Source organism: Coregonus lavaretus, assembly GCF_964263955.1.
Source record: "Coregonus lavaretus genome assembly, chromosome: 15".
In the NCBI taxonomy this organism is placed as follows: Eukaryota; Metazoa; Chordata; class Actinopteri; order Salmoniformes; family Salmonidae; genus Coregonus; species Coregonus lavaretus.
Window position 1 is genome coordinate 23,808,234 of NC_140002.1, and position 15,313 is coordinate 23,823,546.

Consider the following 15,313-nt stretch of genomic DNA (forward strand, 5'->3'; position numbering starts at 1 on the left):
TTTAAAACATTGAATACACTACAAACTCTGCACGAAATTTCAACAACAGGGTGCTCAAATTAAGATCCTATATCTGTAAACACAGCCAAGTCTATTCTACATCATATCTTAGACAGCAGTCCTGGGTGTCATCAGGGTTAATATGCTCACCAGAGACGCAATCTGATGTTATGCCAACCTTCTGGCTCTCCACCCACGCTGACACTACTCACCACAGAGCAGTAATTCATTAAGTCCAAAACAAAATGCTGCTGATGTTGGGTAGTAGTGTGTACCTCCGGGTGGAGGGAACTAACAGCAGTACTAATAGAGTTATGTGTCGTACATGGTCCATGGGCATGTGGGCTAATTAAGAGGTGTTTCTGACAAAGTACGCAAAGCCCTCTCCTGCGTCAAAAGCCAACACGGTATGAATAATTATTATGGGCTTATATGACTCACTGGTAGAAGGAAATGGAAATGTTACACACACACAACACCACCACCACAAAATCCCCTCCCACTGAATGCTAGGAAAAGAGAAACCGAAATGAATCCATCACAGAAGTATATTTGAGCAGAGAACATGAATGTGCAGAGGTAAGTGTGTGGTCATGGTATGTTTATCACTGATGACTTTTGACTCTACCTTACCTAAATTCTCAAATCACTGCAATCCATCTGATGCAGTAGGTTTAAATGTGGCAAGGAGGCTACAGACAATACTCCTTTCAAACCGTATGGTTAACATATTCAATCAGGTTGTGCACTTGAATACCTCAATTACTGCTGGGGCGTTCAGATGTTTTTACAAAGTCCTTGAATCTTCTTAAGAAAAGACATAGCCAATAAATCAAATCAAATCACATTTTATTTGCCACATGCGCTGAATATGTAGACATTACAGTGAAATGCTTACTTACAGGCCCTTAACCAACGATGCAGTTTTTATAGAAAATAAGTGTTAAGTAAAAAATAGATAAGTAAAAAAAATATATATAATATATACAGTGGGGAGAACAAGTATTTGATGCACTGCCGATTTTGCAGGTTTTCCTACTTACAAAGCATGTAGAGGTCTGTAATTTTTATCATAGGTACACTTCAACTGTGAGAGACGGAATCTAAAACAAAAATCCAGAAAATCACATTGTATGATTTTTAAGTAATTAATTTGCATTTTATTGCATGACATAAGTATTTGATACATTAGAAAAGCAAAACTTAATATTTGGTACAGAAAACTTTGTTTGCAATTACAGAGATCATACGTTTCCTGTAGGTCTTGACCAGGTTTGCAGACACTGCAGCAGGGATTTTGGCCCACTCCTCCATACAGACCTTCTCCAGATCCTTCAGGTTTAGTGGCTGTCGCTTGGCAATACGGACTTTCAACTCCCTCCAAAGATTTTCTATTGGGTTCAGGTCTGGAGACTGGCTAGGCCACTCCAGGACCTTGAGATGCTTCTTACGGAGCCACTCCTTAGTTGCCCTGGCTGTGTGTTTCGGGTCGTTGTCATGCTGGAAGACCCAGCCACGACCCATCTTCAATGCTCTTACTGAGGGAAGGAGGTTGTTGGTCAAGATCTCGCGATACATGGCCCATTCCATCCTCCCCTCAATACGGTGCAGTCGTCCTGTCCCCGCTGCAGAAAAGCATCCCCAAATAATGATGTTTCCACCTCCATGCTTCATGGTTGGGATGGTGTTCTTGGGTTTGTACTCATCCTTCTTCTTCCTCCAAACATGGCGAGTGGAGTTTAGACCAAAATGCTCTATTTTTGTCTCATCAGACCACATGACCTTCTCCCATTCCTCCTCTGGATCATCCAGATGGTCATTGGCAAACTTCAGACGGGCCTGGACATGCGCTGGCTTGAGCAGGGGGACCTTGCGTGCGCTGCAGGATTTTAATCCATGACGGCGTAGTGTGTTACTAATAGTTTTCTTTGAGACTGTGGTCCCAGCTCTCTTCAGGTCATTGACCAGGTCCTGCCGTGTAGTTCTGGGCTGATCCCTCACCTTCCTCATGATCATTGATGCCCCACGAGGTGAGATCTTGCATGGAGCCCCAGACCAAGGGTGATTGACCGTCATCTTGAACTTCTTCCATTTTCTAATAATTGCATCAACAGTTGTTGCCTTCTCACCAAGCTGCTTGCCTATTGTCCTGTAGCCCCTCCCAGCCTTGTGCAGGTCTACAATTTTATCCCTGATGTCCTTACACAGCTCTCTGGTCTTGGCCATTGTGGAGAGGTTGGAGTCTGTTTGATTGAGTGTGTGGACAGGTGTGTTTTATACAGGTAACGAATTCAAACAGGTGCAGTTAATACAGGTAATGAGTGGAGAACAGGAGGGCTTCTTAAAGAAAAACTAACAGGTCTGTGAGAGCCGGAATTCTTACTGGTTGGTAGGTGATCAAATACTTATGTCATGCAATAAAATGTAAATTAATTACTTAAAAATCATACAATGTGATTTTCTGGATTTTTGTTTTAGATTACGTCTCTCACAGTTGAAGTGTACCTATGATAAAAATTACAGACCTCTACATGCTTTGTAAGTAGGAAAACCTGCAAAATCGGCAGTGTATCAAATACTTGTTCTCCCCACTGTATCTATAAAAAAGTACAAAATAATTCTAACAATAATTAATACAAAATAAATAAATAAAAATAACAGAAGGGGCATTAAGTATTTATATGAATAAGGCAAACCATTTCCTGAGAAAACCATTTATTGAATAACATTATTTAATGGCAATGCCACAACTAATGAAAGAGATGAATGAACTGATGTAACCTTGGCCATGTTGGCATGGGCTGTACAGGATGTGGTCAACAGCACATTATGCACCTAATGGGTGCAAGATGGGAAACATTATGCAGAGTTGACTTTCTGTATTACACTTTATAGACGCCCAAGTAAGAGTAGCTGTCTTTTGACCCTTCAATAAAGCTACTTGCAGACTGTAGCTTTAACAGCTCACTGAAGGGGAAGAGCTATATTGGAGATATGAAGTTGCTCTATACAACACAAACATGCACTTTTGGATGCAGCCTAATCTCAGCTGAATATGTGGTCAGTGAGCGACTGGCTGGCTGTGTGGAGAGAGTGGAGCTTGAGACGGAGCAGAGTAGAGTGGAGCTCCTCTTAGCATAAGGACACCATTGAGGATATTAGTGTGACTGCATGGGCACTATAGAGCAGGAGGCAGCAACAGCTGCAGCAGCTTGCCTCCTATCATCTCCTCCCTATTCACTCTCCAAATCCCTGCAGTATTTGGAAACTCTGCATGTAGCCCTTTGGCTAATATGGTCTTTCGGATGACCTTTCGGGTGTATTGTCGTTGCCCTCCTATATAACTTCACATTAGAAAAATTGAATATAGTGATATTCAATATAGCCTTTATGGTGGGTGCAGTGTTTTTTTTTGTTGCCATGGTAGGGTGATGCCTGCTCTGTGATTTGAGGTTAGCAGAGCTTTAAACCGGAGTTGTTTTGGATGCCAAATTTGTCTGCAGAAATGAATGCCTTGGAACTATGACTGCAGTGAATATAAGGGTATTAGGCTTTATCTCAGCTTAAAATACATCCAGGGGACCCCTAAGGGTTCTAGCAGCCACCGCCACTGTAGGATTCCAGCAGATAAATGTTTTAAATGATGACAAAATGTTATTTGTTGACATTTACCCACAGAAGGTCCCAGAAGCTTCAAGCATGACAGGATACTATTCACAAGGTTTCTTACTGGTGCCAGAGCAAAGCGATTAAACATTGTCTACATAAAGGGCATTGCCTGTTCCAAACCTGCCATACAGCAAATAATTTCCCTTTTCCTCTCTGCCAATATGGGCTGATGTTAAAAAGAAAAGAGCCAAAAACAGACAGAAGTCAAGAGCGACTATGGAAGATAGTACAAAAAGTACAAAAAGGTAAGAAAGACAGGGAGAGTGAAAGAATGGTGACACAGTCAGTTTGATCAGTCTAAAACCCATTCGTAATAGCAAGATAGAGAAAGTATGTGTGAACGTGAAGGAGCAAGAGAGAGCAGGAGGCTCAGACAGAGAGAAAGAGTGCGTGTAAGAGAGAGAGAGAGAAATCACGACTTTCACAATCCGCACCATTTGCCACTTACTGCAAAGTCTTTGAGTCCAATCAGGTACATTTACAAGTGATGGCAGACTGAAGCTGACAGCTAAATATTCATGCTAATGATGAACATCGCATTGAAATAAATGAATTCCAGGGTCTGTATGGCAGCTGTCAGGCCGTTCAATTAACGGACATTGCCTTTTTATGACAAAGCGAGAGAGGTATTATCGGCGAGCCGAGGCCATTATGCAATGATTTCTGATGTGCAATCTCACAGCATGGTGACTTCAGACTGATTGCTCTGCAGGAAGATCGTTTCACCCTCTTAACCATCTTAAGTGAGTCTGAGTTATTGCATATTGATGATCAACTTGAACACGCAGGGGAGTTATTGAACGTTTGCCATGGGTCATGGTCCCAAGGTTGTTTATCAAATGTTACATAATGCCAGAACTTGGAATGTGACAAGATATCCTTGAAATTGATATCCGAGAACATTTCCAGTGGAGGTATTGCAACGTTATTCCAACTTTTGTGATCTATTCTTGTGAATGTCACTTCCCCACCCATCAAAACAATCAAACAAAAGTTTTGCTATTGTGTTTGTGGTCTCTGATGCTAAAAGCCTACACGTTTTACTTCCCTGAATCAACAAGACAGAGGGGCGTACGCTCGGCAAAACCATCCATCCATCGCTCACCTAGGAACAGAGACCTGCTCTCTCAAAACAACATATATAAAAAATAAATGATGAAAAAACATTTTTGGCCTTACTGTTATTAGCCCATACAAACTCATTGAATAACAGATTCACTACATGGAACAACAGAAAGTCCCCACAAAAAATTCTAAAGGAAGTTTGTTCTGACGTGTCTGTCCTATATCTGAGAGATACAGTGAGGGAAAAAAGGATTTGATCCCCTGCTGATTTTGTACGTTTGCCCAATGACAAAGACATGATCAGTCTATAATTTTAATGGTAGGTTTATTTGAACAGTGAGAGACAGAATCACAACAACAAAAATCCAGAAAAACGCATGTCAAAAATGTTATAAATTGATTTGCATTTTAATGAAAGAAATAAGTATTTGACCCCCTCGCAATCAGAAAGATTTCTGGCTCCCAGGTGTCTTTTATACAGGTAACGAGCTGAGATTAGGAGCGCACTCCTAAAAGTATTTGACTCCCTCGGCCTGGGGCTCCATGCAAGATCTCTCCTCGTGGAGTTGCAATGATCATGAGAACGGTGAGGAATCAGCCCAGAACTACACGGGAGGATCTTGTCAATGATCTCAAGGCAGCTGGGACCATAGTCACCAAGAAAACAATTGGTAACACACTTCGCCGTGAAGGACTGAAATCCTACAGCGCCCGCAAGGTCCCCCTGCTCAAGAAAGCACATATACAGGGCCGTCTGAAGTTTGCCAATGAACATCTGAATGATTCAGAGGAGAACTGGGTGAAAGTGTTGTGGTCAGATAAGACCAAAATCGAGCTCTTTGGCATCAACTAAACTCGCCGTGGTTGGAGGAGGAGGAATGCTGCCTATGACCCCAAGAACACCATCCCCACCGTCAAACATGGAGGTGGAAACATTATGCTTTGGGGGTGTTTTTCTGCTAAGGGGACAGGACAACTTCACCGCATCAAAGGGACGATGGACGGGGGCATGTACCGTCAAATCTTGGGTGAGAACCTCCTTCCCTCAGCCAGGGCATTGAAAATGGGTTGTGGATGTGTATTCCAGCATGACAATGACCCAAAACACACGGCCAAGGCAACAAAGGAGTGGCTCAAGAAGAAGCACATTAAGGTCCTGGAGTGGCCTAGCCAGTCTCCAGACCTTAATCCCATAGAAAATCTGTGGAGGGAGCTGAAGGTTCGAGTTGCCAAACGTCAGCCTCGACACCTTAATGACTTGGAGAAGATCTGCAAAGAGTAGTGGAACAAAATCCCTCCTGAGATGTGTGCAAACCTGGTGGCCAACTACAAGAAACGTCTGACCTCTGTGATTGCCAACAAGGGTTTTGCCACCAAGTACTAAGTCATGTTTTGCAGAGGAGTCAAATACTTATTTCCCTCATTAAAATGCAAATACATTTATAACATTTTTGACATGCGTTTTTATTCTGTTGTTATTCTGTCTCTCACTGTTCAAATAAACCTACCATTAAAATTATAGACTGATCATGTCTTTGTCAGTGGGCAAACGTACAAAATCAGCAGGGGATCAAATCCTTTTTTCCCTCACTGTATAAGAAATATTTTAATGTTTGTATTTAACCCCTTGTTTTTGGCACTAAATGGTCTCCATATACACTACCAGTCAAAAGTTTGGACACACCTACTCATTCAAGGATTTTTCTTCATTTTTACAATTTTTTACATTGTAGAATAATAGTGAAGACCTCAAAACTATGAAAGAACACATATGGAATCATGTAGTAACCAAAGAAGTGTTATACAAATCAATGGATCTTTTATTTCAGCTCATGACCACTTTACATGTTGCATTTATATTTTTGTTCAGTATAGATTTCCGCAGCAGTGCGGAAATCGACCTCAGGAGTTTTAATCATCACACAGATGTTTTGTTAGAAGAAGTGTGTAAGTTTGAAAGTTAATCTGTTTAGTTAAAATGCCAAACTGTCATGCAGGACCTTGTAACTCTGACAGGCAGATTTGTCACTATGGCATGTGGCCCAGCCACTGACACTGTGATGGATTGTGGGACAGAAAGCCAGGGTGCTGGGGTGTGAGAATTGGGTGGCGGCGCTCCCTCTTCTCATCTCTTAGTATGCTCTTAGGTGTCACAATCCTTTTATCCCTGATCCGCAGGTGAAGAGCCTGACATTTTCTACACAGGCCTCTGAAAACTTTTTGACGGATGCACCTAATTATCAGTTGTCTGATGTTGGGCACTATGAAAGCCTTGCAAACATCCTGTTTTGATGTTTGTGAAAATGTCAAAGGTCATCTGTCCTACAGGCCCAGTGTGATTCCTGAGGGTTGTGCGCCACCCTCACCTCAATCACAATCACTCTGCGACTCGTGGAAAAAGTCCCAAACAAGGTGACGCTGTTGCAATTAGGAAAATAAGATTGCAGAGCTCCTGATACAGAATCCCCATCAACTGAGGCTATATGCATTGCTTACAGTGTGTTTTTCTGCATTGAATGGCCCAAACTGTTGTGTCTCTTGGCTAATTAGGTTTGTATCTGGGGCACAGATGGATATGACACAGTGAGTGCTGATTGGCTGGCCCACTGAGAGTCTGGCCAGACAGAGGAGGGAAGGGAAGGCCGTTGAGGTGTTCTCTCCCTTATTTGTGTGTCTGCTTTTCCACAGGTAAAATAAACACCAAATTTTCCATTAGTGGGAAAAACACACAACTGTGGCAGAATTCCACACCGTTGTGAACTACCCAATTCAGAAGCAAGTTTGTGTTTAGCATGAAACAGCTAGGCTAATTAGCCTCAGTTTAGACAGGCAACCCAATTCTGAGCTTTTTTTCACTAATTGGTCTTTTGACCAATCAGATCTGATGTGATTGGTCAACAGACCAATTAGTAGAAAACAATATCAGAATTGGGCTGCCTGTGTAAATGCAGGTATAACACATTTTCATTTAGACAGGAATAGAGTGGGGTGGCAGGTAGCCTAGCGGTTAAGAGCATTGGGCCAGTAACCAAAAAGTGGTTTGAATCTCCAAGCCGACTAGGTGAAAAATCTGTCGATGTACCTTTGAGCACTCATCCCTAATTCTGGATAAGAACGTCTACTAAAATGTTTAAAATAAATTATGCCCAGTAGAGGTAAGAATGTGATGACATAAATACACCAGAATAGAGTAAAAATATTAACAATATAATTACATTGGGATCTATTCATGGAAGCCAGGCTTCCCCAAAAGCTTACCAAGAGAAAAATATATACAATCATTTATATTTAGTCTCTCTGTTATTTCATAATTTTCCTTCAATTTGCAAGAGGCTGAATGTATCTCACCGGAGGAAGCATCCGAGCCAGCGAAACAGCGCCCCTCTGTCTCTGTATGTGTAGGTCTTCTATCTGATGCTGTCTGGTGCATAAGAGCACAACATTGTTGCTGCCCGTAGCATTGAATGCAAGGGAAGCCAGCGAGCATTTGGCCTCCCTTATTTGTGTGTCTGCTTTTCCACAGGTAAAATAAACACCAAATTGTCCATTAGTGGAAAGTGTTAATTGAGCCCGTTTGGATTTGGGTTCATTCCAATCACATCAAATCGAAAGCATATGTCATTGACAGAAACTCGTTGTGCATCTCATTGTGTTGTTGTCCTCCGGTGGCTAGCTAGCTAAAATTGACCCTTTCCTAAATTAGCCATGGATGTAGATAGGAATTTGGACTTGTGGTTTTACTTAATTCTCCGTACTGGCCAATGATTATAATGGCGATTCTGATCCAACCATAAATTCATACATTGTGCCCCTGGCCTGAGAGGATGGAAGTTCAATATGTAGCTAGATGTTTAAGGCTAATATTAACTAGGTAATGTTGTCAATGATAGGAAGTTTGAAAGAGTGTACTGTATGACAGAGTGATAAACCGTTTCATCAACATTTACGTCATTTAGCAGACGCTCTTATCCAGAGCGACTTACAGGAGCAATTAGGATTAAGTGCCTTGCTCAAGGACACATCAACAGATTTCTTACCTACTCGGCTCAGTGATTTGAACCAGCAACCTTTTGGTTACTGGCCCAACGCTCTTAACCGCTAGGCTACCTGCCTAGAGAGGAGGATGGCATCTCTACAAGTAGGGTGAGTCAACATTTCTTTCTACTTGCACGAACGTGCGCACAAACAGAAATCAGAACCATGGACAGCCACATCATATTTATCTTATGTTGATTGGACTAAATTGTTTTTGGTATCTTTTAGTTGTCAATGTATTAGACTAAGCATAGGTGATTTGATTATGTTGAAATGTTGAAGTTGAAATAGTGCTGGAATAGTGGAGGAAGCTCCTGTTTTCTTTGCGACTTGCACTAACTATGCTTGGTTCTAAATCAATAGTTGTTTAGTGGTCCAAAAATGTCAGAAAAATTAACTTGTTTGACCATGCTATAGGTCATGTAACTGTTTGTTTCATGCAATATACTTTGTGGACTTTGTGATGAAACAATGGTGTGGTTGAATTTATTCTGCCACTGTGTCTTCTTATTGTCTCAGCCTTAGGCCTATATATCACAGTGTCAAGGCATATGAACTAACAGGTTATAGAGCAAACAATGCAATTATGAAATCAAATCAAATCAAATTGTATTGGTCACATACACATATTTAGCAGATGTTATTGCGGGTGTAGCGAAATGCTTGTGTTTCTGGCTCCAACAGTGCAGTAGTATCTAACAATTCACAACAATACACAATGTTGGAGTGGCTTTGACTAAAATACAGTAGAATAGAATACAGCATATACATACGAAATCAGTAAAGAAGTATGTAAACATTATTAAAGTGACTAGCGTTCCATTATTAAAGTGACCAGCGATTCCATGTATATGTATATAGGGCAGCAGCCTCTAAGGTGCAGGGTTGAGTAACCGGGTGGTAACTGGCTAGTGATGGCTATTTAACAGTCTGATGGCCTTGAGATAGAAGCTGTTTTTCAGTCTCTCGGTCCCAGCGTTGATGCACCTGTACTGACCTCGCCTTCTGGATGATAGCGGTGTGAACAGGCTGTGGCTCGGGTGGTTGATGTCCTTGATGATCTTTTTGGCCTTCCTGTGAAATCGGGTACTGTAGCTATCCTGGAGAGCAGGCAGTGTGCTCCCGGTAATGCATTGGGCAGACCGCACCACCCTCTGGAGAGCCCTGCGGTTGCGTGCGGTGCAGTTGCCATACCATGCGGTGATACAGCCCGACAGGATGCTCTCAATTGTGCATCTGTTAAAGTTTGTGAGGGTCTTAGGGGCCAAGCCAAATTTCTTTAGCCTCCTGAGGTTGTAGAGGTGCTGTTGCGCCTTCTTCACCACACTGTCTGTGTGGGTGGACCATTTCAGATTGTCAGTGATGTGTATGCAGAGGAACTTTAAGTTTGGTGGTCCCGTCGATGTGGATAGGGGCGTGCTCCCTCTGCTGTTTCCTGAAGTCCACGATCAGCTCCTTCGTTTTGTTGACGTTGAGGGAGAGGTTATTTTCCTGGCACCACTCCGCCAGGGCCCTCACCTCCTCCCTGTAGGCTGTCTTGTCATTGTTGGTAATCAGGCCTAGTACTGTTGTGTCGTCTGCAAACTTGATGAATAAGTTGGAGGCGTGTGTGGCCACGCAGTCATGGGTGAACAGGGAGAACAGGAGGGGGCTGAGCACGCACCCTTATGGGGCCCCTGTTTTGAGGATCAGCGAAGTGGAGGTGTTGTTTCCTACCTTCAACACCTGGGGGCAGCCCGTCAGGAAGTCCAGGACCCAGTTGCACAGGGCGGGGTTCAGACCCAGGGCCCCGAGCTTAATGATGAGCTTGGAGGGTACTATGGTGTTGAAGGCTGAGCTATAATCAATTAACAGCATTCTTACATAGGCATTCCTCTTGTCCAGATGGGATAAGGCAGTGTGCAGTGCAATGGCGATTTCATCGTCTGTGGATCTATTGGGGCGGTAAGCAAATTGAAGTGGGTCTAGGGTGTCAGGTAAGGTAGAGGTGATATGATCCATAACTAGCCTCTCAAAGCACTTCAGGATGACAGAAGTGAGAGCTACGGAGTGATAGTCAATTAGTTCAGTTACCTTTGCTTTCTTGGGTATAGGAACAATGGTGGACATCTTGACGCAAGTGGGGACAGCAGACTGGGATAGGGAGAGATTTAATATGTCCGTAAACACTCCAGCCAGCTGGTCTGCGCATGCTCTGAGGACGCGGCTAGGGATGCCGTCTGGGCCGGCAGCCTTGTGAGGGTTAACACGCTTAAAAGTTATTTAAGAATAAATCATTAATCATTCAAGGGTGCCAATATATTTGAAATCATCAGCATTCGGAAAGTATTCAGACCCCTTGACTTTTTTCACATTTTGTTACGTTACAGCCTTATTCTAAATTTTATTTGTATTTTTTATACCTCATCAAACTACACACAATACCCTATAATCACAAAGCGAAAACAGGTATTTAGATTTTTTTGCAAATTAAAAACAGAAAAACCTTATTTACATAAGTATTCAGACCCTTTGCTACGAGACTCGAAATTGAGCTCATGTGCCTCCTGTTTCCATTGATCATCCTTGAGATGTTTCTACAACTTCATTGGAGTCCACCTGTGGTAAATTCAATTGATTGGACATGATTTGGAAAGGCACACACCTGCCTATATAAGGTCCCACAGTTGACAGTGCATGTCAGAGCACAAACCAAGCCATGAGATCGAAGGAATTGTCCGTAGAGCTCCGAGACAGGATTGTGTCAAGGCACAGATCTGGGGAAGGGTACCAACACATTTTTTCAGCATTGAAGGTCCCCAAGAACACAGTGGCCTCCATGATTCTTAAGTGGGAGAAGTTTGGAACCACCAAGACTCTTCCTAGAGCTGGCCGCCAGGCCAACCTGAGCAATCTGGGGAGGAGGGCTTTGGTCAGGGAGGTGACCAAGAACCCGATGGTCACCCTTACAGAGCTCCAGAGTTCCTCTGTGAAGATGGGAGAACCTTCCAGAAGGACAACCATCTCTGCAGCACTCCACCAATCAGGCCTTTATTTTAAATTGACCAGATGCAAGCCACTCCTCAGTAAAATGCTCATGACAGCCCACTTGGAGTTTGCCAAAAGGCACCTAAAACCCACTCAGTCTGATGAAACCAAGATTGAACTCTTTGGCCTGAATGCCAAGCGTCACATCTGGAGGAAAACTGGCACCATCCCTACGGTGAAGCATGGTGGTGGCAGCATCATGCTGTGGGGATGTTTTTCAGTGGCAGGGACTGGGAGACCAGTCAGGATCGAGGGAAAGATGAACGGAGCAAAGTACAGAGAGATCCTTTATGAAAACCTTCTCCAGAGTGCTCAGGACCTCAGACTGGGCGAAGGTTCACCTTCCAACAGGACAATGACCCTAAGCACACAGCCAAAACAACGCAGGAGTTGCTTCAGGACAAGTCTCTGAATGTTCATGAGTGGCCCAGCCAGAGCCCAGACTTGAACCCAATCGTACATCTCTGGAGAGACCTGAAAATAGCTGTGCAGCGACGTTCCCCATCCAACCTGACAGAGCTTGAGGGGATCTGCAAAGAAGAATGGGAGAAACTCCCCAAATACAGGTGTGCCAAGCTTGTAGCGTCATACCCAAGAAGACTTGAGACTGTAATTGCTGCCAAAGGTGCTTCAACAAAGTACTGAGTAAAGGGTCTGAATTCTTATGTAAATGTGATCTTGAAGTTTTTTTTATTTTTAATACATTTGCTAAAATTTCTACAAACGACGTTTTTTGCTTTGTCATTATGGAGTATTGTGTGTAGATTGATGAGGAAAAAAACAATGTAACACATTTTAGAATTAGGCTGTAACGTAACAAAATATGGAAAAAGTAAAGGGGTCTGTATACTTTTGAAATGCACTGTAACTGTGAGAAACGATTGTAAAAATGTTGATGTATGATAATACCACATTTTACTCATTTAGCAGACGCTCTTATCCAGAGCGACTTACATTTAGTGAATACAATTTTTATTATAATTTTTTTTATACTGGCCCCCCATGGGAATCAAACCCACAGCCCTGGCGTTGCAAACGCCATGCTCTATCAACTGAGCTACATCCCTGCCGGCCATTCCCTCCCCTATCCTGGACGAATTGTGCGTCGCCCATGAGTCTCCCGGTCGCAGCCAGCTGCAACAGAGCCTGGATTCGAACCAGGATCTCTAGTGGCACAGTTTGCACTGCGATGCAGTGCCTTAGACCACTGCGCCACTCAGGAGACACGATAGCAGTCTTTTTAATTTAATTTTTACATCATCACTGTATGTCTAATAAATCACTGTGTTTGTTTATTTAATCAAAATATATGTATTTCCCCGAGCCTCTTTTGGCCAATGAAATGCTCAGTCTGATCGTGTGGGGGCGTTAAGAAACTCATTTGAAGATATTTACATACACAGCCCTGATTGGCTGATAGGGTGGTCTAGAGCCCACCCCTTACCCATATGAACAGTCATTGGTCTATATTAATCAGATCAGATGACTGGAGGGGGGATAACTAGGGGCAAAAATATAAAAAGAGAAGCCTACACTCTTCTTTAAAGATTGGAATATTTGAATGGATGCCAGAAGGGTCCAAGTGGAACAACACTCCATTCCCTGTAGCCTTTCTGCTCCACTTGCAAAGTCCTATGTAACATTAAATGCTTAGTAAAAAATGGAAAAGTACTGAAATTAAATACTTTGGTTTATGATTAGCTATTAGCATTTCCATTTCTTTAGGAGAGAGGAGGAATTTCAGCCTGCTTGTTTTTAAAGTAGCGTTAGTTATTTTCCATGAGATCTTTAAAGACACCTTTCACACTGTAGAACAGCTGGAAACCAAAGTTGCATACCATTTCCGTGACAACTCTAACTCGTCTAATGACGTTGAGAATCTGTCAATATTCCCATCAGGTGGTGCAGGTAGAATGGAGAGGCAATAAACAATACTAGATGCCAAGTAGCAACATCTCTCTCAAGTGCCAATATCATAATGAAAGTATTCATGAGTGAAGGATTTCAAATTAAGCAGGTCGGTTTTCACAAGTATGCAAATGTCGCAGGGATGTGGAAAATTCACAATACACGTTGATGAATATTCAAATTCAATGGAGCGCAACAAGATTAAGGTCACAGGACCTGGAGTGTTGTGAGTCTCAAGTCTTTCACCCTTTTAATAAGGTACAGCGGTATCTTGAGTTGGTTTCAACACGTAAATATTACCATGGATTAATTCATATTCTCCCGAAATTGTTTCCTTACCTCACTTTAATTTCCTCATTCCAATACATAAAAATAACACTAACTCATTGTTTATTTCCCTTCTTATTATGAAATTAGGGGCAGAGCAAGCAAAAGCTAATTTTGCATATTTGGAGGGATAACCATTTAATCTTTTGGAATTGTATTTTAAATGCTCTATAAAAATTCAGTGGCCGAAACACATAATGTGTGTTTATTGTAATTACATTCAAACTACAAAATAGTGGCAAGGCAACACCTCATTAACATAAACATTAAACATAATTCTAAAATGGTATAAGCCGTCTTCTGGTCTTAAATTCTAATGGGCAGTCCAATGCTCACAAGTACTGGAACCATCATTTCTTAATTAAAACTAGCAGTTTATTAAGACATAGTTTTATGTTTGGCTTTCACTTCAGAGGAATACCAATGAAGACTGTCCTTCCCTCTCATTTTCTGATTTTCCTCTCCCCTCCCCTCCTATTCCCTGCTCATATTCCCCTCTTATTCCCTTCTCCCCTCCTCTCCCTCTCTCCACATTTCCCCTAAATTCCTCTACACCCAGGAGGGTGACCCAGCCTCATGATCTATACTTGGACCTGCTGCCAACATCTGCTGCTTTGTCTAAACTGTCAATCCCTCCTACTGTCCAAACAGAGTCGTCCTCTCCAAGCCCTTCTTTCCATCCCCTGCCTGGGCTGTGCACTAGCTCCACTGACTGATTCCCCCCAACACACACACACACACACACACACACACACACACACACACACACACACACATACACCCACACACACACACAAACACACACACACCTCTCTGCTGGTTGGTGATGGCTGCTGATTTATGGGGGAGTCAGAGGAAAGCAATTCATAAAGAGAAGTAATAGGCAAAGTACCATCTCTGACCTTTGATGTCTATGGTGAGAGTATTGGCAAACTCTCAGCACGGAGAGAAGAGACTGAATGGGAATGAACCAAACTGGATGTTTGACGGCGTGGATATTTGTTAGAGTCATTTGTTAGGAGTGAAAATCTTGAAGCCTATTACTATGACTCATTTGTAGAACGTCAACGCCACGATACCAGAGCCAGAACAAAAGGAGTACTTTGAAACTGCAGCCAACTGGCAAATTTGTAAAGTAGAAGATTAATCCCTTCTGCAGGTCTGTAGATACATATCTACAGACTTCATAAGTTAGAAGAGGAAAAGAGTGAACTGGATCGTGACATAGCCACTGGGGTGCGTGATGGCTTGGACTCCATAAAATGCAACTTCAATGCAGGAG